The sequence below is a fragment of the Taudactylus pleione genome, unplaced genomic scaffold (assembly GCF_031769625.1).
Source record: "Taudactylus pleione unplaced genomic scaffold, aTauple2 ptg000026l, whole genome shotgun sequence".
In the NCBI taxonomy this organism is placed as follows: domain Eukaryota; kingdom Metazoa; phylum Chordata; class Amphibia; order Anura; family Myobatrachidae; genus Taudactylus; species Taudactylus pleione.
Genome location: NW_028284428.1, coordinates 22,126,016 through 22,147,683, shown reverse-complemented (window position 1 = coordinate 22,147,683; position 21,668 = coordinate 22,126,016). Strand labels below are relative to the sequence as shown.

At 41.1% G+C, this 21,668-nt stretch overlaps 1 protein-coding gene across 1 annotated transcript in view; it reads left to right on the top strand.

Annotated features, from left to right (window-relative positions):
• The first annotated feature begins 897 nt into the window (after nucleotides 1-897).
• P2RY8 (P2Y receptor family member 8) overlaps nucleotides 898-21,668 on the top strand; it is a 67,794-nt gene continuing 47,023 nt past the window's right edge. The window contains exons 1-2 of the mRNA XM_088451524.1: nucleotides 898-924; nucleotides 11,068-11,142. The gene's annotated coding sequence lies outside the window, so the exon portion shown is untranslated. The remainder of the gene's footprint in view (nucleotides 925-11,067; nucleotides 11,143-21,668) is intronic.

Genomic DNA, 21,668 nt, shown 5'->3' with positions numbered 1-21,668 from the left:
TTAGGCTAGGGGTAGGGAGGGTTAAGGTTAGGCACACCCGGGGGGGACTTAGGGTTAGGCATCCCCTGGGGGACTTAGGTTTAGGCTGCGGGGAAGGGGGGGTTAGGTTTAGGCACTTAGAGGGGGGATTAGGGTTAGGCACTGGGGGGAAGGTTAGGATTAGTCACCCCTAAGGAGGGTTAGGGTTAGGGAGGTTAGGTTAGTTGATACTTACCTGGGGACGATCAGGATTTTCAACCGGGTCGGACTGCTGCTGTCGGGATTTGAAACGCCGGACTCGTGTACGGCGGTAATTCGTATGTATTCCGGTCCACACACATCTCTAGTTGTACACATCAGTAACTCCCAATTCTTGCCTGTGTGTGTTTATTTCTTAGTTAAGTAATGTTTATTATTAAGATGCACCTCAGCCCTTAGTAGGTTTAACAGTCTGATTAGTATGTAATAACAATTTTATATGCTGCAAAGGCTAATAAGCGCAATGTGTTTAGTGTAACCTAAACTGCTAAGGTTGGTCTCATTTTGGCCTTTCTAGGTTTATTGTTTCACATACTGCCTTTTATTAATCCAGAATCATCATCATGTTAGTGTTTCTGTGCATAATGCTCTTTCTATATTCCCCTAGATCTGGCTTTTTATGCTATTGGGATGTTCATTTATCAGTGTTATCACCGACTCACTGCTATTGAACACTAAAGTTCCCTGTGGTGCAATGGACTTCGTATTGCAGAAGTAAAATTGTAGTGAATAAATGTGGCTAAACACAAGAGATCAGTTAGGATTCCCCGCCTCCTTCTGCCAGTCTAGCTGAGAAAAAGTTAAATTGCAAAAACTAATTTCATTTCCTGTCTTAAGATATTTGTCTCTCTCACTTTGATGGCAAGATGACAATGCTGTCTGAGAACCAACTGAGTTACACTGTGGGTAAGCATTAGCTGATGTACATTTTTTAATGGGTAGTTTTAATGTACTTTTATTCTACTTTATTGTGCATAAGCTTTAAGTTGTTTATTTACCGTTACCTTATCTTCTGTATCAATCTTTTTCCTTTTTGCTAAAGAAAGCATTTTTGTAAGTTGGTTACTGAAGTATGTTACTAGTACACTTTCCTTTCAGTGCTTTTATTGCAGGTTATTTTCTTTACAGTTTTAGCAGCCTATGAGGAACTTTATTCTGTTTTTTCTTTATTTCATTTTATATTGCAGTGTAAATTATGAAAAATATTTTAGTAAAGTATATAATAAAAGTAGATTTGTTTTTTTAGTTGCTATACACACATCAACATAAGCAAACAACTGAAATGTCCTTCTTTTGAACCAAATAATCCATTACCCTCCTTGCCAGTCTTCTGGGTCTTCTGAATAGCTTCCAATGTTGTCAATTTGTTGCCTACATATTTACTAGTATCTACTGTACACTGTATATATTGATCTATTTTAAGTGCTTTGTAGTGTTTGTAGCTGTTTTTAATAATAAGTCAGCCAAGATGTGTATGTCATAAAGCATAGCTTACAGACTTATATTATTGCACTAAGTATGCAGATACTGGGAAATAGACAAAGGGGTGTGTCAATATTGACCTATATAATACTATTTACCATGCACAGGAAGAGATTGAGTGGGATATGGGTACTTGGGGCCGACAATAGTCAGTTTCGAATTTTGCAGTTTTAACAGCATAACTGTGGTATGACATGCTGGGATGTGTAGTTCACAGCAGCTGGAGTGCTAAGTGTTGTATACCCCTGAACTAGAATTTTATGTAGGCTCACAGTGCAAACATAATACAACCAAAGCATATATGAAATGTATTCAATGACACTTGTTGGTATTATAGGATTATGAAAGATATATTCTGATAAGATTATAAGAGTCATATTATGATAACTAGTTGCTATGATAAATATATTATATTTTATAATTTTTATATTTTATATATTGTTATATTTGTTTGCTATGATATTAATATAAACTGTATTGTTAATCTATTAATATGTTTGAATAATACGTTTATATTTTAAGTTTAATACGCTGTGAAGATAATTCTTAATATTTTCTAAATACGTACTGTGTAAAGCCAAATAATCAGTTGTGCACTGAATAATATGACTGGGTGAGGGGGGTGGAATGACACGAGAACATGACATAATTTAAAGGAAAGGTAATGTATTTGCAGCATGGTGACGCAGTGTTTATCAAGGTTGCCTGGCTACATTGAACTAGAATCCAACCAGAATCTCTCTGTGTGGAGATTGTATGCTTAGGTTTTCTCTGGATGCTCTTAATTCCCCCACACAGGTCTAAATAATATGGGTAGGTTATTTAGATGATGATTAACATTGACTGTATTGTGTGTTTGTGTGGTAGAGAATTTGGGCTGTAAGCTCTAATTTAACAGGAACTGATATGAATGATCAACAATTTCTGTGCAGCTCTGCACAGAGGCGTATCTATAATGGGTGCAGGGTGTGCAGTGCACATGGGCTCCTGGGTCCAGGGGGGCCCACACAGCACACCCTGCACCCATATAGTTTTATACTTACCTGTCCAAAGTCTCCAGAGTGCTGCTCTGCAGTGCCGAACCTCTCCTCTCCTCTCTAAAAAATGCCCCTGGCTCTGCGAATAATGGTGACACTATAAAAATAAACAGTATTAATAATACAATACAGTTTAGAATTTTACAGTTTTAACAGCATAACTGTGGCATGACATGCTGGGATGTGTAGTTCCACAGCAGCTGGAGTGCTAAATGTTGTATACCGCTGAACTAGAATTTTATGTAGGCTCACAGTGCAAACAAAACACAACCAAAGCATATATGAAATGTGTTCAATGACACTTGTTGGTATTATAGGATTATGAAAGATATATTCTGATAATGGAATGAGACAGAATCACTGTATATCATATGTGAAGGAGAGAGACGTATATAAGATGACAATTTGGAGGGAAATAGAAAAAATATGGGGAGCAATTCAGTCTGGAGCGATGTTGGCCATGTGCCGCCAGAATGGTGTGGGAACGCACATAATGGCGGCACATTGCGATTGCAACATCATTCATTTTACTTGCACAATAAAACGAGTATGGCTGGGTGACTGGAAGTATCAGCGATGTGCACAGCCAGTCAGCCACGCATCACAATTTAATATTGCTCTGAAATGGATCTCCCCATAGAGTGGAGATGGAATGATATTTCAGATATGGATTATAGTAATCACAGGGTGGATGGAGGAAGGGATGGTGGAAGCCAGAATGAGAGACATATTTGAGAGGAGGAATAAGACAGCAGCAAGGGAAGATGGTGGAGCACAAGGAACTGATGGAGAGTGAGCCAAATGCTGTCTGTTTGTTGGGAAATATGGGTTTTAAATGTAGAAAGAAGAGTCTCACTCTTCACTATAAAGGGTGCTACACTGTTAGGTGTATAAAATGTTAGCATTCCATAGAGGACAAGGCAGACAGTCTGGTGGCAGAGACATATGTCGTGCTATATGTATATGTTTCATATGAAGAGCTTAGTTTATTTGCATCTATATTTTAGATATATAGCATGCTGCAGCCTCTAAACTATTCCTATCCTTGTGGGTCAGCCCCAATTTTAAGGGATTGTTTTTCCTCTCCTGCTTTCTCAGGAACTTGACCCTGCTTGGGGGACAGTGGGAAATGTTTTTCCTTTCTCTGTGTATCGTCTAAACAAGAGGCTGGGTTGGAAGTTTTTTTGAGTCAAGGGTGCATTTTCTAGGTGCCAGTCATTTTCTGTAACGTGGCCCATAGTACCCCTGTGTTGGTCACACACCAACCCCAGCAACACCATATAAGAGCCTATCACAGTTTTCAATTCCAGATCCATGCCAGTCTGCCAAAATCATTTCTGCTATGCCCAAACCACAGGACAGGGTCACACTATTTCAAGACAGTTGACGGTTTGCATTGGAAAAAATAATGCATTTTCATTATTAACATTTCACAGCACATCGTTAATAAATAATTCAGTATTATAAACAAAATGGCAGTATAATTGTATACTTTGCAGAAAGTATTGTTCACTCGTTAATGTACTGTACAAGAATATTATTTTGTGGACTGTATGTAGATAATTTTTCAACAATAGACATGTATAATTTGTTGCTGTTGCTATGGGATGTAGTCAGCAGGATGTAGTTAGGAGGCCGGCGGCCTCGCAGCTATACTGACGCTGGAATCCTGACAAGGGAGTTAAGATAGGCATTGAAATACCATCGCCTATCTTAATCCTGATGGCGGAATCCAGGAGGACGCGTGTGCGAATGAATGTAAGCCGGGGCGCCCGTAGTGTTAGCCGCGGGGAGGGAGAGTTAGGTTTAGGTCATTTAGCGGGTTAGCGTTAGGTTTTGGGGTTTAGGATCAGGCACTCCTAGGGGGGAGAGTTAGGGTCAGGCACCACTGGGGGGGCTAGGTTTAGGCACTGTGTGGAGGGTTAGGGTTAGGCACAAGGGAGAAGACTTAAGTTTAGGAACTAATGGGGAGGGTTAGGGTAGGCTACAAGAAGGGAGGGTTAGGGGGAGAAGGGGGAGGGTAAGTATACATACCCGACCCCTGTCAGGATACCAACCATCGGGGTGCCACTGTCGGTATTGTGACAGGAGGCATCCCGACAGCCGGCATTATATACCCATTCCATAGTCAGCATTCTGGTTCCTATGCCTTAGAAAAGAGCTCTGCCTTGTTACCTACATATAACATGTGATTTTTTAACTGGGTGAAAGCTCAGCACATCTTTGCAAGTGTAAAATCATCTACGTCAGACTTCCGTGGTAAACACCCATAGAAAATGTATTCAACAAAACAAATGTTGTAAAATATATCACATAAGTATGCCTATTGTATGTTGTACATACTGTTTATTAGGTTAATAAGTCATGGTATATTATTAACTCTGCCGTGTGCTACCTTACATAGTTGCCTGCTCATCAATTGTTGTCTTCTTTTGGACTTAAATTTATTGGGCCTGGGTGACAGCTGGTCGGGAGACTTGCTCCCTTTTCCGGGTGGCCAGGAAGACCAACCGATTTTCGGGAACCTACCGGCCATGCCAGGAGAGTAGGCATGTGTAGCGGGAAGTTCAAACTACCAATGGGAGACTAAGGTATTGCAAACAAGTAGGCTTTTTATTCCAGAGTGAAAAAGGCATAGCCAGTGTAATGGCTTCTTATATAAGGCAAACATAGTTCAGGAACAATAAATCAGCTTACATGAGACAGCAGTTCAAACGAGCAGAGTATTCCCAGCACAGTCATGGTTCAGATTGTCCAGCATAGAGAGGGCTGCAATCTCTCCCTCACATTACCACTGACTAATACCCCTTTTACACCGGAGCTAAAACCCGGGTTATTGCAGGGTTAACTCGGGCAGCTCCCTGGTGTAAAAGGGGAGAGGGTTGGATCGCCGCAATCCAACCCAGGTAAATAGCAGGGTTTAACACGGGTGTAGTCCGTGAAACCTTGCTGTGAGAACAGCGCACTCCGGGTCACGATGACCTGGAGTGCGCTGCAAGCTGGCCGATTGGTCCGGCTTCAGTGGTGCTTGGAGATGACGTCATCTCCAAGCGTCCACTTTCACACCGGGAAAGCCGGGTCTATGCAGACCCGACTCCAGTGTGAGCGGCGCCGACTCGGGAATATCCCGAGTCAGCGCCGGCTAAATTCCGGGTCTGATCCGGATAGGAACTCTGGGCCTGATTCAGACCCGCTCGCAAGCACTGAGCGCTCGCAAGCGGGTCGATGTTGGCCCAGTGCACATGCGCACGACGGAGGCAGCTCCGTTGTGCGCATGCGTGAGACCCGGATAGCGACGGGCAAACCGTTACTCCGGGTCTCGCTACAAAGGGTGCGTGCTGTCGATGGTGAGTGACAGCACGCCCCCTTTGGTGGGCGTGCCGGGGGTGTGGCTGGCCAGACGGAGGCGTTCCCATGGGAACGTCTACCATCTGGGGCCAGCCCCACTGACTTCACAAGTGATGTCAGTGGGAGTGCTTTCGGCTCTGATAGAGCCAAAAGCACTCCAGGGCTTGCGGCAACGAGACCCTACCACAAGGGTCTCGTCGCAAACCCGATGGTCGCGATGGTCTTGACCATCACGACCATCTTCCTGGCCGCTCGCTATAGCTGTGGGTGGTCACCCACAGCTATACGAGCGGCCAGGAGGCCGCTCAAAAAATTCAGAAGGACAGCCCTGATTCAGAGCGAGCGCTCTGTCAGAGCGTCCGGCTCTGAATCAGGGCCTCTGTTCCAACTCCGGGTCAGACTCGGAATTTTGGTGGAAAAAGGGTATAACTAAACTTACTGTACCAGGTTTTTATATCTTAGCTGGTCTTAACTGAGGTAAGGGTGTGGTTCGTCCCTGACTACAGCAAGTATGATTTAACTATCCAAAATTATAAATAATACCAGAAATACTATATTAACACAAGATAAGATTTAGTATGCTCTATAATTAACATTATTAACTTACGCAGCCTACACAGGCATGCATGTACAAATGTAAAGAAAAGCATGCCACAGTCACATAATTGCCTCATCTGATTCAGGGTTGCTCGCTATGCTGATAGTCACACAGTTGGTTAATGTTACTGTATGTGCATGTGAGGAGGTAACAGGGGTGTCACTGACAGTGGCTGCTCACACAGGAGGCTATGGTCAGATAGAGAGACGGCACCTGACATAGGGCTGGTGCAAGTTTCAATGGTGCATTCTATGGGGCATCTAAAGATGTGTCAGTATGGATTTACCCAGCTGCAAGACACTGCAAGATAGCATCTCAGTGTTTGGAACTAGCAGATGCAGCTGCGGCCGAAGACGCAGCCATGGCCACATATGTGTCCAACTCAGAATCAGGCCCTTAGTGTGCTTGTGTTCCTGATAAACTCTCACACGCCAGCATTTGCCCAATCATCATAAATAGGTGTACTCAATAAGATGAGTGCTGTAACTAGCGGAGCTGTTATAGCGATGCTTCTCTGGTGGTGTACAAGTTCATGTTCCCAATCGTCATCATCATTCTGCATTTACCCCTACAGAACCTTGTAGCAAATGCAAATTGTACGATTACGTTTGTGCATATGTCTGCAAACCTGCTATTCTGTATAGTGTGCAGTTATATGAACATGCCAGTACCATACATTGGCTTTGTGAGACCGCCCATTCAATCTCCGCTTCTGTCTTTCCAGCCATAACTTAAGCTGGGCATCCAACATACAATTTTCTGTCAGATATCTGTCCAATCTGGCTGGTTGGAATGAAAACCTGGTAATGTATGGGAGCCAATGACAAGCATCCATTTGTTCACAAACACTGGAAAATAGCCAGAAATGGTTGTTCAGACAAATTGGTAAAAAAACACAAATTTAACCAATTTGAACATTTTTTTTGTCCTTTTTTTCAGTGTTTAAAACCATATGATCAACTGTCATTTGCTCCCATACATTATCAGGTTTTCATTTGTATAGTGGATGCCCCGCTTTAGATGCATTTGATTTATGCATCTAGTGTGCGATAGATTTCAGAGTGTTCGGCGCTGCATCAGCGCCTTAGTGACTGACATGACTAATATAGCATGACCACATGTCACAGGCTGTAATTCTTGGTCTTCAATAAAATTAAAAATACTTATGATATTTATCTACCAAGCTTGGGAGCCACGATGAACAATGTGAGCCAAATGCTGCATGACTGGTTGCATTCTCTGTACAGCTGTACTGTACATCCTGGAAGCTATGGGGCTGATCCAGCCCTGGACGCAGTCCCAAATCGGTGTAGGGACAGCGCATGTGCCAGGGCTGTAGTGCCCATGTGTCTAAAATGTTGCTAAATGTTGCTGTAGCCCTGGTCACAGTGCCCTGTACGCTGTCACCTTCAGCATTAGCAGATTTTCTCTGCAGCACCGACCCAGACTGTGTCCACCTCTAAATCAGCCCCCATGTGCTAACCTTAGCTGATAAGAACATGACTGAAAGCATAAATAAGCCAATACTATATGTATAACAATATAATACCTTAGTCTGGCTTCCCCCTTCCTTACCTAAATTTATTAGCACAAAACTTGGCTGTCAGCCACAACTGCTGTTACTGTACTTTATCTATTTCTTCTTTTTTATCTTGATAAACAATGTTGCCACACTCTGAAAATTAGTTAACCCTTAAGGCGGGTATCCACTTGCCGACAATGAAGGACTAAACAATAACGATACCGTTATCAGTCAGTCGTTTATTATACTGTGCAGTGCCCACACTGAATGATATGTCGTTCAGTGCAGGCACCCTCCCTCATCCCCGAACATGCTCATCCTGATGATATCGCCAGGTTGACCATCATGTTCGGGCGATGAGCGATGCCAACAACGACCAGCAGGAGTGCGCATCGCTGGTCGTTGCTGGCATATCCACTGCATGATTAATGAACGACTGAATGATAATGATGTCATTATCTTTCAATCGTCCATTTATATCGGCAAGTGGAAATGTGCCTTTAATGCTGTACAGAAATTGGGACATTTATATGGTTTTAAACAAAATGCAGCAATTTTTACAGGAGGACCAGAAGCTGTTGCCGTAAAATCTGGTTACACAAGTTTGCACTTTAGCATTTTGTATGTATACTTAATTTATCACTGGACACTCCTTTTTCAATTACTTTTCAGGTACCTTTGACCCAATGAAACTGGCGATGTAATTAAGAAAAGCTGCTACCTCTATGTATCTAAAAAATGCTGGTGTGTCACTAAGTACTATTTATTTATTTGTTTTTTTTAAGCACACTATATTTGTTAATTTGTTTACATGGATTCAGTATGGGATGCATGTTTAAACTTATAACACCTGCACAGTTACAATGCTCTATGCAGCGTTACGCCGTGTTGGGATCCCATCACTGGCATTGCCAGGTCGACTTACTCATGAAAGACATAGGGGTCTATGTACTATCCTTGTAGAAAGATAAAGTGGCCGAAGATACAGTACCAACTAATTAGCTCCTAACTGTCACAAATGAAAGCTCCTGTACAGCACTTTGTGACTTGTTTTCTGTACATTTCATTGTACTCTCTTACATCATCATCATAGTTCATTAACCCCCACTCATCATCATTCTCTATAAGCACCCTCATTCTCATATTATCATTCATCCAACCACCCATCCCTTTACTCACCCAAACCGTCACACTGCTCTAGAGGGGAACTGATCATATATCAGTTCCTCTCAAAGTACTTGGTGCTGAGCTCTGCACCTGCATCTGCTTGATGATCTGTTCCACTGTAAATGAAAATGTTGACAAAAAGAAGCATTCAGGTCTACCAAAACAACTACTTGAAACAATAAAGTTTCTTGATTTGCTAAACCGGTGAAACAGACAGCACATCTAAAGAAGAAAATAGCCCAATTTGACTGTGAATCTTATTAAATAACTATCTATTTTACAACTTGGCAACTGCTTCCAATCAGACATATACTGTAGATACAGGACCCATCTATGGTCAACTCAATACAGAATCCAATAGGAATATCAAACTGTTAGGCAGTCTAATGGTATAAACACTGAGTAAATATCTGATTGAGGCAAACTGTCAATATTGTAAGGAAGATATGATACAAAACTAATTAGGACCATGGTACTAATTGGCCATTGTCTAAAACGAGAACTGCATTAGTTCTAGTAATGGTGACATACTTGCCATTATAAGAAAAATAAACTATCAAAGCTCTTGCCACTGGGATGAATAATTGTAGGTTAGTGAATTGATTTCAGTCACTGGCAGGAACTGTGTTCATTATGTTAAAGGCTACAGCTGACAAGAGGAGGGGACAGGTTTTAGTTGTGACCACCCTTTTTGATTGGCAGGAGAGCAAATCTTTTTGTAGATAGAAGGGAACCCTCCAGGTATTGACCCTCTAATAGAGTAACAATGTATAATTCTAGTGCACAGTCTGGAACCTGCCCCCTAGAGAAGGTAGTGGGCCTTCAGGCATTAGGGAGTTTCCCCTGTATCTGTGTGGGCCAGTTCGATCCTGCAGATACATATACCAATATTAACCAATTAATATATGTAGCTGACAAAGAAATTATTTAGAATATGTTTTATTAGAACTATAAGTAAATACTGTACTTTTATAGAGCAGTTACAACTTTATTTGGAACATATAATTAAATGGCCAAACATAAATATGTGTAGTAAGCAACTATACTTAACCACACATAAGTTGAATACACAAGCAACAACAATGATTTTCTAAATCTATCCCCTCAACTCTTCCCCTTACAGCTAATTGAGCCTAAATGCAGATTTTATTAGTTTTCTATGTTGTAATGGTAAATACAAGTTACACAATACTGTACAATAGAATGATGGAAAATAACACTTGGAAAAGTAGATGTTACTGAAATATAAAACTATATAAAGAATTCTTTAAAAACACCAATGTCTAAATAAGGCAACTATTTAGTTGTAATTTTATACCAGGTTTATATCAAAGACAATTAAATATGTCATTAAACATTATTCTTAGCAAAACAATGAAAGCATACTTAACTAAATACATAAAAAACAAACATCATTAAATGTAAAAGCATCCTGATTAATATGCATCCACCTTACTTGATATGCTGTATGTAAAATCATTAAAATTATTATCCAGATTTATTTCTTATTTACTTTCCCACAAAATAAAAAATAAGATGTTACCTGTTGAGAGATAGATTATTATATAAATGTTCACTACAGCAAGAAAGCCAATGCGATAGCTTTTATAACTGAAAAACAGGTGAGCTTTGATGCATATACCTGTATACATTATTTTATGTGTTATATCTTGCTAAGCCACCCTTTATGTTTTGTAATCAAAGCACAAGACATCCTGTTTTCGCTTTAACAACCCATGCAAAATTACTGTTACACATGCAGCTGCCTCAAGTTCCTAATTATTTTCCATGTCTGACATTACCATGTGCTTATAAATTTACACAGATAAGATATTTTTTTTTCCTGATGTGTTTACAATATTAACATTTTAACAGCAATTTATAATATTTTTAAGGGGCTTCCAGTGGATATCTATTTCTCTTGGTGATCAGAAGAGACGCAAATGAACAGTATTATAATTAAACTAAAGGTACGTGTCAATGTGACTAAACAGTAAACTTGAAAACATAAGCACATATAGTACTATTATTAATATTAATCATAATTGGGTGTGCTAAAAACTAAATACTGATGAAAATACCGTACTTTACTCTTATATAATTTTGGTGTTTTTAACATGTTAAGGAAAGTCTGTTGCAGCATGTATTGCAAATTCAATTTACTTAATGATACAAGTCAGTGACTTGAGATGAGTACAGACTTTCATACAAACCAGGCAAATACAAGAAACAAATTCTAAGTGATTTATTAAGCAGAGAAAGTAGTTTTAAAGCAATTCAATTAAATGTGATGACCGCGAGGTGCCATTCTGGAATCTGACATCACGGGTAGCAACATTACTAGTTTGCCTTTGCACCTCATAGCAATGCGCAGGAAGAGAAGCGATGTTGCGGGCACCATATATGGCAGATATGTTTGCAGCCAAGCATCCTGCTAAATTGCGTGATAAACAAAATATATATATATATATATATATACACACATATACCTATATATGCATATATATACAGTAGTAGGTGGCACTTGTCACACACAACAAGGGGGTATTTGTTTAGCACTTTATTGGTGTATTAATACATATAATACTGCAACAATCATATAAAACTCCAGGGAGTGGGGTCATAAACACAAGTGTTATTATTAAAACATATATAAAAGCATCTACATAAAACAAAATGTAGACTAGTGGCAAAGACCCATATATAAAACAACTTTTAGCATATAGACTCACAGTCCCGTATAGCCTTGATATAGTTCACTGACACATCGCTTAATGCTGCTCCATATAGCCTTATTAGGATCCAATAACACACCACTTACCACTGGTAATAAATGTTTCCACACAGTTCACATGAATAGCTAAGTATCCACTAGTGGTAATCTCAGTAGAAAATTTGTAGCAATGTGTAAGGAATGGGAGCATGCTGTAGTATCAAGAGGTCCAGGCTCTCACCCGTACTTGCGATATCCATGCAGTTAGTGTAATAAGTGCTTTCTCATAAACCGGGTATGTAGTAAGTCCACTTAATCATCAGGTTTTATAAAAGAAAATTTCCTCCGATTGTGGCCGCACAGTGCAACGAGTCGCAGCTGCTTCCCGCTGGAGTTGGATGGTCTATACTCCACAGTTGTTCATGTGGTATTGTGCCAGGTCACCAACATCCAAATGGGTATTAATACCAGGGCTAGGCCACTAGATACAAAGTTCTCCTTTTCCTCGACACGTTTCCCCGCTCCAGTTGGCTTTTTCAAGAGGCGGACGTATCCTGCTAAAGTAAATTGCCCCAAAAATATAATAGACAACAAAGTTAAACTTCTACTACAATATAAAATGCAATACTTAGTGTAGAACATAAGAATATGGAGGTGAAAAGTTTATGGACCTATTGCTATAGACAGCATCATGCCGCTGGTAAGGTGTTTTGCCAGTGCTGTGGGGCTGTAGTAAGCTTTGCAGAGGACATGGCTACCACATAGTAGCTTATAACTGTACATCATGCTAAGCTTTTGCACACCTTAATTTCCTTTATATCCATGGGTATTAGTGCATACTAAAAGCTTAGCACTCTTTAGAGCAGAAAGTCAGGCCCATAATGCATATAATAGAGATATAGCTCTGTTGATAAACTACAGTAGGCTTTGCATATAAAACACTTACAGTATATCCTTATGAACAGATAGCAATGGAGTAATTTATCTTCAATCACTTGTGCCCCTCCTTCTCTCCTTGCTCTCCTCACATTCCTACTTCCAAAGCTTTCTCTATCCTTCTGCTTCCTCATTCTATTGCTCCATTCACCCTCTGGTAAATTGCTACAAATTCTGCAAATACAGTAATTCCTCTCCAGTTATGTAATTCATTATTCGCTCTCCTTTCACTATCATATAATGCCAACTCATGCTATTCCTTCACTGCCTATATTATTCCATCATCATTTCATGTCTCTACTCATATCATCTTATGTCCCACATGTCTGTTCATCTCTCTCTATACTATTTCATCTCCACCATATCACATCTCCCTCCCACACTGTAACCAGATTCTTCCCAATATTATTCTATCTACCCCTCCCCCAGCCATATCAGCCATACACATATCACTTTTTTTTTTTTTTTTAGATTTACAACATGTTAAGAATTATGGATCTTTTTACTAGGCCTTGACTTGAGATAAAGTGGACAGATATAAAGTACCAACCAACCAGCTCCTGACTGTCATATTTCAATCAACCTGTGACATGGCAGTTAGGAGCTGATTGGCTGGTACTATATTTCCGTTCACTTTATCTTCATCCAAGGCTTAGTAAATAAACCTCTTTCTTTTTAAATGGTTAGCATTACTGCCTCACAGCACTAAGGTTAATTCCCACTAATGCCCTAACTGTGTGGAGTTTGTATATTCTCCCTGTGCTTGTGTGGGTTTCCTCCAGGTACTGCTGTTTGCTCACACAATCCAAAAATATACTGATAAGTTAATTGGCTCCCAAGAAAAAAAACAATAACCCTAGTGTATAAGTGTGTGTGCATATGGTAGGGAAAATAGATAATGTGTTATAAGGGTCATTAATGTGTGGCATAATGGGGCATTACTGTTTTAAAAATAAACACACCCTTTTCATTTTCTATGTTGCATTTTTTAAGGGGGGACGCCAAATTATGGCCTTGCCCCGGGTGACAAAAATCCTAGTTTCAGCCCTGGCTAAAGGGCTATTTAAATTCATATTGCTGCAGACCATAGTGTGGGGCAGGTGGGGAGTGGTATCTATGCTGTTTAGTGTCAGATATACCCTCCATCTCACCCACTCACACACCCACCCAAACAAGAATCCCCACAATTGTAACTATGGTTAGCCTCATCGCATGACATCCTGTGTGTACTCCTCTATTATGCAAGCATATCACGATGCAGAATTGTCAGGCTTCAGGGCTTTGTGGGAGATAGACGTAGGATCCCTGTGGGAAGACATGTGGAGAACGGCTTTAGAGAGTACCCAGGTCTCAACCACCTTGGTATGCTTCCAACAGATCAACTGTTCTTCTTACACAGAATGTACTTGACTCCTGTTTATTTATTTAGATTTGGAGTCTGGTCTATGCCGACATGCTCCAAATGCAATGCTCCCCTTGGGCACATTTTGGCACCTGTTTTAGGACTGCTTTGTAGATCAAGCTTTCTCAGACAGGAGTCTCCTGCTCAATAATGACCCGTATTGTATGCTCCTGGAGAGTTGTGGATGAGGACCTTTTTGATACATATACTAGACAGTACAGTATGTTCTTAATACTTATAAGCATGCTAAGGTTTGCATTGCCTGCTTGTGGATGGCCTCTACAGGTCCTGATTATGGTGCATGCTTATCCTGGTTAATAACACTATTGGCCATGAAAGAAATGTACACCTGGCTAGAAATGCTGAATCCTCGTACATTACTGTAAAGCTGGACACACATCTAAAGATTATCTGTCCAACCAGCCAACTATTTGATTGGTTGGAATGAAAATCTGGTAACGTATGGGAGTAAATGATGATCAGCAATATGTTCCTAAATGCCAGAACCACATGAAAATGGTCGTTCAGATAAGTTTGTTAAATGTTTGATATAAACATTTTGTTCACACAACAGTTTTTGTCCATTTTCCGGCATTTGGGAGCAAATTGCTGATTGTCATTTGCTTTCATACCTTACCAGATTTTCATTCCAACCAATCAACTAGTCGGCTGTTTGGACAGATAATCTTCAAATGTGTGGCCAGCTTAAGTGTCATTCTCAAAATGATACTTCCCCCTTTTTCTGACTCACCAATATGATGAGTATTCGCTCACGGAGTGATGGACTAGCACCCTGATGTACAATAACCTGCTGTATGTCCCCCTCACTGACTCACATGATGCTGCACATTTCTATTAATGCTATACCTGTACAATGTTTCTGACTCCAGGATTACAGAGCCATGTCCATCTGTGTGATTTTTATTCATTTTCAAATATACACCGCTATTATTGTACCCTATGTGTTTTCCTAATGTACTGCCATTATTTTTTCTGTTTTGTGTCTTTGTTTTTCTTATTTGTGTTTGTATGAAAAAATTAATTAAAAAAACACTTAAGAAATAGTTAAGTAGCTATCAAGCATGCAGAATTTTTTTATTATGTTAGCATGTCATCTGATGGAATAGGGGGGAGCATAGGCAAGGGGGGTTTCCGGTTGCCTGGAAACCCCCCTCCCCAGCCCACACCATGACCACAATGGAAATAGTAATATAATTAGCACCGCCTATGGATCTTAACACATGTCAGCATGTAATAAATACACCAATGCACCAACTAGGAGATCTGGAAAACATGCACTGTTAGGTGTGCACTGCTATAGACTAATATGTACATTTTAGTCTTTTGCTGTTCCCATAGTCTCCCGGACTTGCTCCAATGCTCTGGATTGGTGTTCATATCGGAAATAAAAACATTTAGCTCAGGCAGAATGGTCCTACTGCTGCATCTAATGGCTTACTGTGTTCGTTAGTCCTGTATATGCTGGAATAATGACGCACAATACACTTTGTATGACGCATATTAAAGCTGGTTAAGGGCTAATCATGCCCTCTTCCTGGACTGGCCATACTCACTCTAAAATCAAGCCTTTGGAAACCTTTCTCTAGAAATCCTGCGTTTGCTACTGGCAGAGAATGATAGGAAGGATTTATTTATGAATTATGGAGCTGCAGCTCCTCCAGCCCTTGTGTTAATCTGGCCCTGACAAACATAAAAACTATATACTGTACGTATAACTTTCACTTTAAAGGTAGAAACAAATATTTACAGTTATCTTGAAAGGGCAGGGGCGTCAATTTTCCACATCTGCAAAACACTTTTTTTGTAAGTTTATTTCTTCTAAAAGACCAGAAGTGGGAGACTTCGGCTGGCAGCCACCTTTATAATTTGAGAATGATATAGAACAAACCCTACATATTTTGGTTATGCTGGGCAAAGAAATCTCTGTAGGCTGAAAAGACCTTGAACTTTTTTAACGCCTTTTTGCAAGTAAATTATATTGTATTTCTTATTAACTGTATGAATAAAATTACAATGCAAAGAAACAGCTACATCATTGTATTTACAACTAGAAATATGCAAATTGTGCTGGAGTAGGCTGAAAGATTAATAATATTGGCATATTATTCAAATAGTTTAAAAAAAAGTGAGTTAAAAGTAGGGGTGTGCACCGGCCACTTTTCGTGTTTTGGTTTTGGATCTGGATCTTTCTTCGTGTTTTGGATCTTGATTGGTTTTGCCAAAACCACCCTTCCGTGTTTTGGGTTCTGGGTTTTGTGTTTTGGATCTGTATTTTTTTGAAAAAAAAGCATAAAAACAGCTAAAATCACAGAATGTGTGGGTTTTTCTGCTCCTATGCTATTATTAACCTTAATAACCTTAATTTCCACTCATTTCCAGTCTATTCTGAACACCTCACACCTCACAATAGTGTTTTTATGTCCAAAAGGTTGCACCGAGGTAGCTGGATGACTATGCTAAGCGACACGAGTGGGCGGCACAAACACGTGACCCATCTAGGCGTGATACTGCAGTGGCAGACAGGATGGCAGTTTGAAAAACTAGGCCCCAAACTATACATAATGCAAAGAAAAAAAAGAGGTGCAAGATGGAATTGTCCTTGGGTCCTCCCACCCACCCTTATGTTGTATAAACAGGACATGCACACTTTAACAAACCAAACATTTCAGCGCCAGGGTCTGCCACGCGACTGTGGCTGAAATGATTGGTTCGTTTGGGCCCCCACAAAACAAGCTGGTAATTAATCTGTCCCTGCACAAACTGGCTCTACGGAGGCAAGATGTCGTCCTCATCCTCCTCATCCACCGATTCCTCATCCTCTTCAGTGTTGTGTACATCCTCATCCTCACAGAGTATTAATTCGTCCCCGCTGGAATCCACAACCACAGGTTCCTCTGTACATTCTGGAGGCTGGTCTCCCTGGAAGAGTTGATAATTCATTTTATGAACATCATCTTCTCCACATTTTGTGGAAGCAACCTCCTACGCCTTTCGCTGACAAGGGTCCCGGCTGCACTAAACACTCTTTCAGAGTACACACTGGAGGGGGGGCAACTCAGGTAAAATAGAGCCAGTTTGCACAGGGACCTCCAAATTGCTTCTTTTTCCTGCCAGTACAGGTACGGACTGTCTGACATGCCTACTTGGATGCTGTCACCGATGTAATCCTTTAACAGACAGACGCACGCTTGTCGCTGCTGCTTTGAGGATGCAAGTGCGGCTACAGCCCACACAATTCACAAAGACAGAAAAAAAAAGAACAATATTTTTATTGTTTGTGTAGCACACTTTGAGGGTGTCACCACCCTTTAACAGACAGACGCACGATTGTCGCTGCTGCTTTAAGTATTCAAGTGCGGCTACAGCCCACACAATTCACAAAGACAAAAAAAAAGAACAATATTTTTATTGTTTGTGTAGCACACCTTGAGGGTGTCACCACCCTTTAACAGACAGACGCATGCTTGTCGCTGCTGCTTTATGGATGCAGGTGCAGCTACAGCCCACACATTTCACAAAGACAGAAAAAAAAAGAACAATATTTTTATTGTTTGTGTAGCACACTTTGAGGGTGTCACCACCCTTTAACAGACAGACGCACGCTTGTCACTGCTGCTTTGAGGATGCAGGTGGAATCTAGACGGGATTTGGAACTGGGGACACACTACCTCCATCAATTGTCTAAATCCCACTGCACTAATGGCGGATACCGGACGCACGTCTAACACCAACATAGCAGTCAAGGCCTCAGTTATACGTTTTGCTTCAGGATGACTGCTGTCGTACTTCATCCTCATCGCTAGGGACTGTTGGAGGGTCAATTGTTTACTAAAAGTAGTGATGTTCCTACTTCCTCTCTGGGATGATGAACAACTCCCAGCAGCAGCAACAGCACTAGGAGGAAGTGGTTCTTGATCTTTCCCTATTTTATTTTTATCGGAGAAAGTTTGGTCCTCCATTTATGTTATATTGATATATACGTGCGGCTAAAGCGAACACAAACACAGAAAATATTTTTTTATTTTTGCTGGAGAGTAGTGCACTTTGTGGGTTACACCACCCTTTAAGAAATGAGCCAGCCGGCTCTTTACTTATGGGACACAGGCGCACGCTTGGCGCTGCTCCTTTGTTGATGCACGTGCAGCCACAGTGCACACAAGTCACAAACACAGAAAATATTTTTTTTTTGGTTTGGACTGGAGTGTACTTTTGGGGTTACAGCACCCTTTAACGGTCAAGCCAGCCGGCCCTTTACTTATGACACAGGCGCACGTGTGGCTACTGCGCACACAATTCACAAACACAGAAAAAATATTTTGTTATTTGGTTTGGAGTGTACTTTGGGGGTTACAGCACCCTTTAACGGTCAAGCCAGCCGGCCCTTTACTTATGACACAGGCGCACGCTTGTCACTACTTTGTTGATGCACGTGCGGCTACTGCGCACACAATTCACAAACACAGAAAATTATTATTTTTTTGGTTTGGACTGGAGTGTACTTTGGGGGTTACAGCACCCTCTAACGGTCAAGCCAGCCGGCCCTGTACTTATGACACAGGCGCACGCTTGGCACTACTTTGTTGATGCACGTGCGGCTACTGCGCACACAATTCACAAACACAGAAAAAATATTTTGTTATTTGGTTTGGAGTGTACTTTGGGGGTTACAGCACCCTTTATCGGTCAAGCCAGCCGGCCCTTTACTTATGACACAGGCGCACGCTTGGCACTACTTTGTTGATGCACGTGCGGCTACTGCGCACACAATTCACAAACACAGAAAATATTTTTTTTTGGGTTTGGAGTGTACTTTGGGGGTTACAGCACCCTTTAACGGTCAAGCCAGCCGGCCCTTTACTTATGACACAGGCGCACGCTTGGCACTACTTTGTTGATGCACGTGCGGCTACTGCGCACACAATTCACAAACACAGAAAATATATATTTTTTTGGTTTGGAGTGTACTTTGGGGGTTACAGCACCCTTTAACGGTCAAGCCAGCCGGCCCTTTACTTATGACACAGGCGCACGATTGGCACTACTTTGTTGATGCACGTGCGGCTACTGTGCACACAATTCACAAACACAGAAAAAATATTATTTTTTTAGCACTTGGAGGGAGCACCCCTGATGGACAGAGCACCCCCTGGACAACACTACAGCACCCCTTTAGGACTGGGACACTGCACAGGACTTTGGAGTGGACACAGCCCCTATGGAGAACTGACTGCACAACACAGTCCAGCCAGCCCCTATGGACTTTGAAGTAGTGGACACAGCCCCTATTAACAACAGCAGCACAGCACAACACAGCCAGCCCCTATGGACTTTGAAGTAGTGGACAACATCAGCACAGCGCAGCACAGCACAGCACAACACTACTCTGCACTACACTACACTACACAGCCCAGCCAGCCCTAACTCCCACCCTCCCTCTTCACTGTCCACAGCCGAGTGAGAAAATGGGGCCGACGCGGGTACCTTATATAGGATCCAAAACCCGCGAGACTCGGAAGGTGGGATGATGACGTTTTGCCTCGATTTCAGATCCGAGTCAGGCGGGAAAAGTCGAGCCTGACTCGGATCTGCCTCGGATTGGGGGGGCTCGGGGGGGTTCGGATTTCAGAAATCCGAACCCGCTCACCCCTAGTTAAAAGATGTTTTCAGGACACAAAACTTTGTTTTTTCTGTAAAACTGTCTAGAAATATTTTTTCAAACAATTAATTGTCCAAACTAAAGTTTTATGGTACAGTGTCTAGAGTAAGATGGATAAACACACATATACTATATGTAAGCAGATATTGCACATACTAAAGGCAAAAGAATGGTGTAACCTTGAATTGGTAATACATAAGGCATACTGTATACTGGTGGCATGCAACAGGGTGCTAATGAGCTATTTGGTACTCTATGTCTGTATATCTAGGCACCATATGCTGAGATGATGTGTATATGGATGAGGTATATTTTGTGCGTGTTCATCAAGTTGACTTTCAAATGTGGACATGAGAATATTGACATGGTCAAAATCTCGATATACTTGGAATGTTGACACGATTAGAATGTTGCAAAAATGTCCCTTTAATAGGTCTAGCAGCTACAGCATTGAATTCTGGGTCTGGCGGTGATGTCCTGATGACTTCCGGTAGATCCAGCAATTCTGGTGATGAGTATATCCCTAACCTTCAACCCCCAACACTTCCAATAATTCATAACCCTAACCTCCCCTCCACTAGCCTACCCTAACTCTCCCCCTAGTGTCTAGCCATAACCCTCTAGTCCTTGCAGAATGTCGCAGATGCCAATGTGTTCAATTTCGACATTTCAACAATGTTGACATCATAACTGTTGACATTGTGGTATTGACATTATGAATGTCGACATTGTAAATATCGACATTATGACTACATCCCTGTGTATATGTCTAATGACTCCAGCAATGTTGAAGTCCTTATGGGAAGCAAAGTCAATTTCAATATAATTTACAAAATCAAGTTACAGATTCCAGTTATTTTCCATGGTCTTTATAATGTATCAATTTCTAAAAGTGTACTATCCAGTCATCTTGACTATCAAAGAGAAACTTTTCTGTATTCTGTATAGCAATAATCTCCAAATGATGGTGACTATCCTAAAGAGGAGAAAAGATAGCATCATTTTCAAAGGATGAATTGTTAATGCACATCTAAAGGGTTATGCAATAGGTTCTGATTTTACGGAACTGGTGGGATTTCGGTGAGATTGATGCTAAATTTAAGGCAGCAATTAGTTAGAAAGCTGGCCTAGTTATAGCCTGGTGCTGGTTGTGGATAATAGGGGGAACCCCTACTCATTTTGTTCCCTGTATTTCAACAAACAAGAACGGCTCATATTAAGGGGGTGATGTACTAAGCGTTGAAAAGTGATAAAGTGGAGAGTGATAAAGTACCAACCAATCAGCTCCTAACTGTCACTTTACAGGCTGTGTTTCAAAAATGGCAGGTAGGAGCTGATTGGTAGGTACTTTATCACTCTCCACTTTATCACTTTTCAAAGCTTAGTACATTTCCCCCCAAGAGGGCTGTCACATTTCTGCTATGTTTTTGCTGTCCGGCTAAAGAGATTTGGGGGTCTGTTTACTTAGCTTTGGATGGAGATAGTCGACAGAGATAAGGTACTAACCAAACAGCACCTAACTATCATTTTGCAAACACAGCCTGTGACATGGCAGTTAGGATCTGATTCGCTGGGACCTTATCTCCGTTGACTTTATCTCCATCCAAGGCTTAGTAAATAGACAGGGACTGATGTGAATTACTAAATATTCTCTGTAAAGTGCAGCGTAATACTGTATGTGTGCGCTTATATAAATAACTGCCAATAAATAATTAATTTTGACTAGAAGGTAAATTTCTTGTAAAAAAACAGCTGTTAATGTTAATAA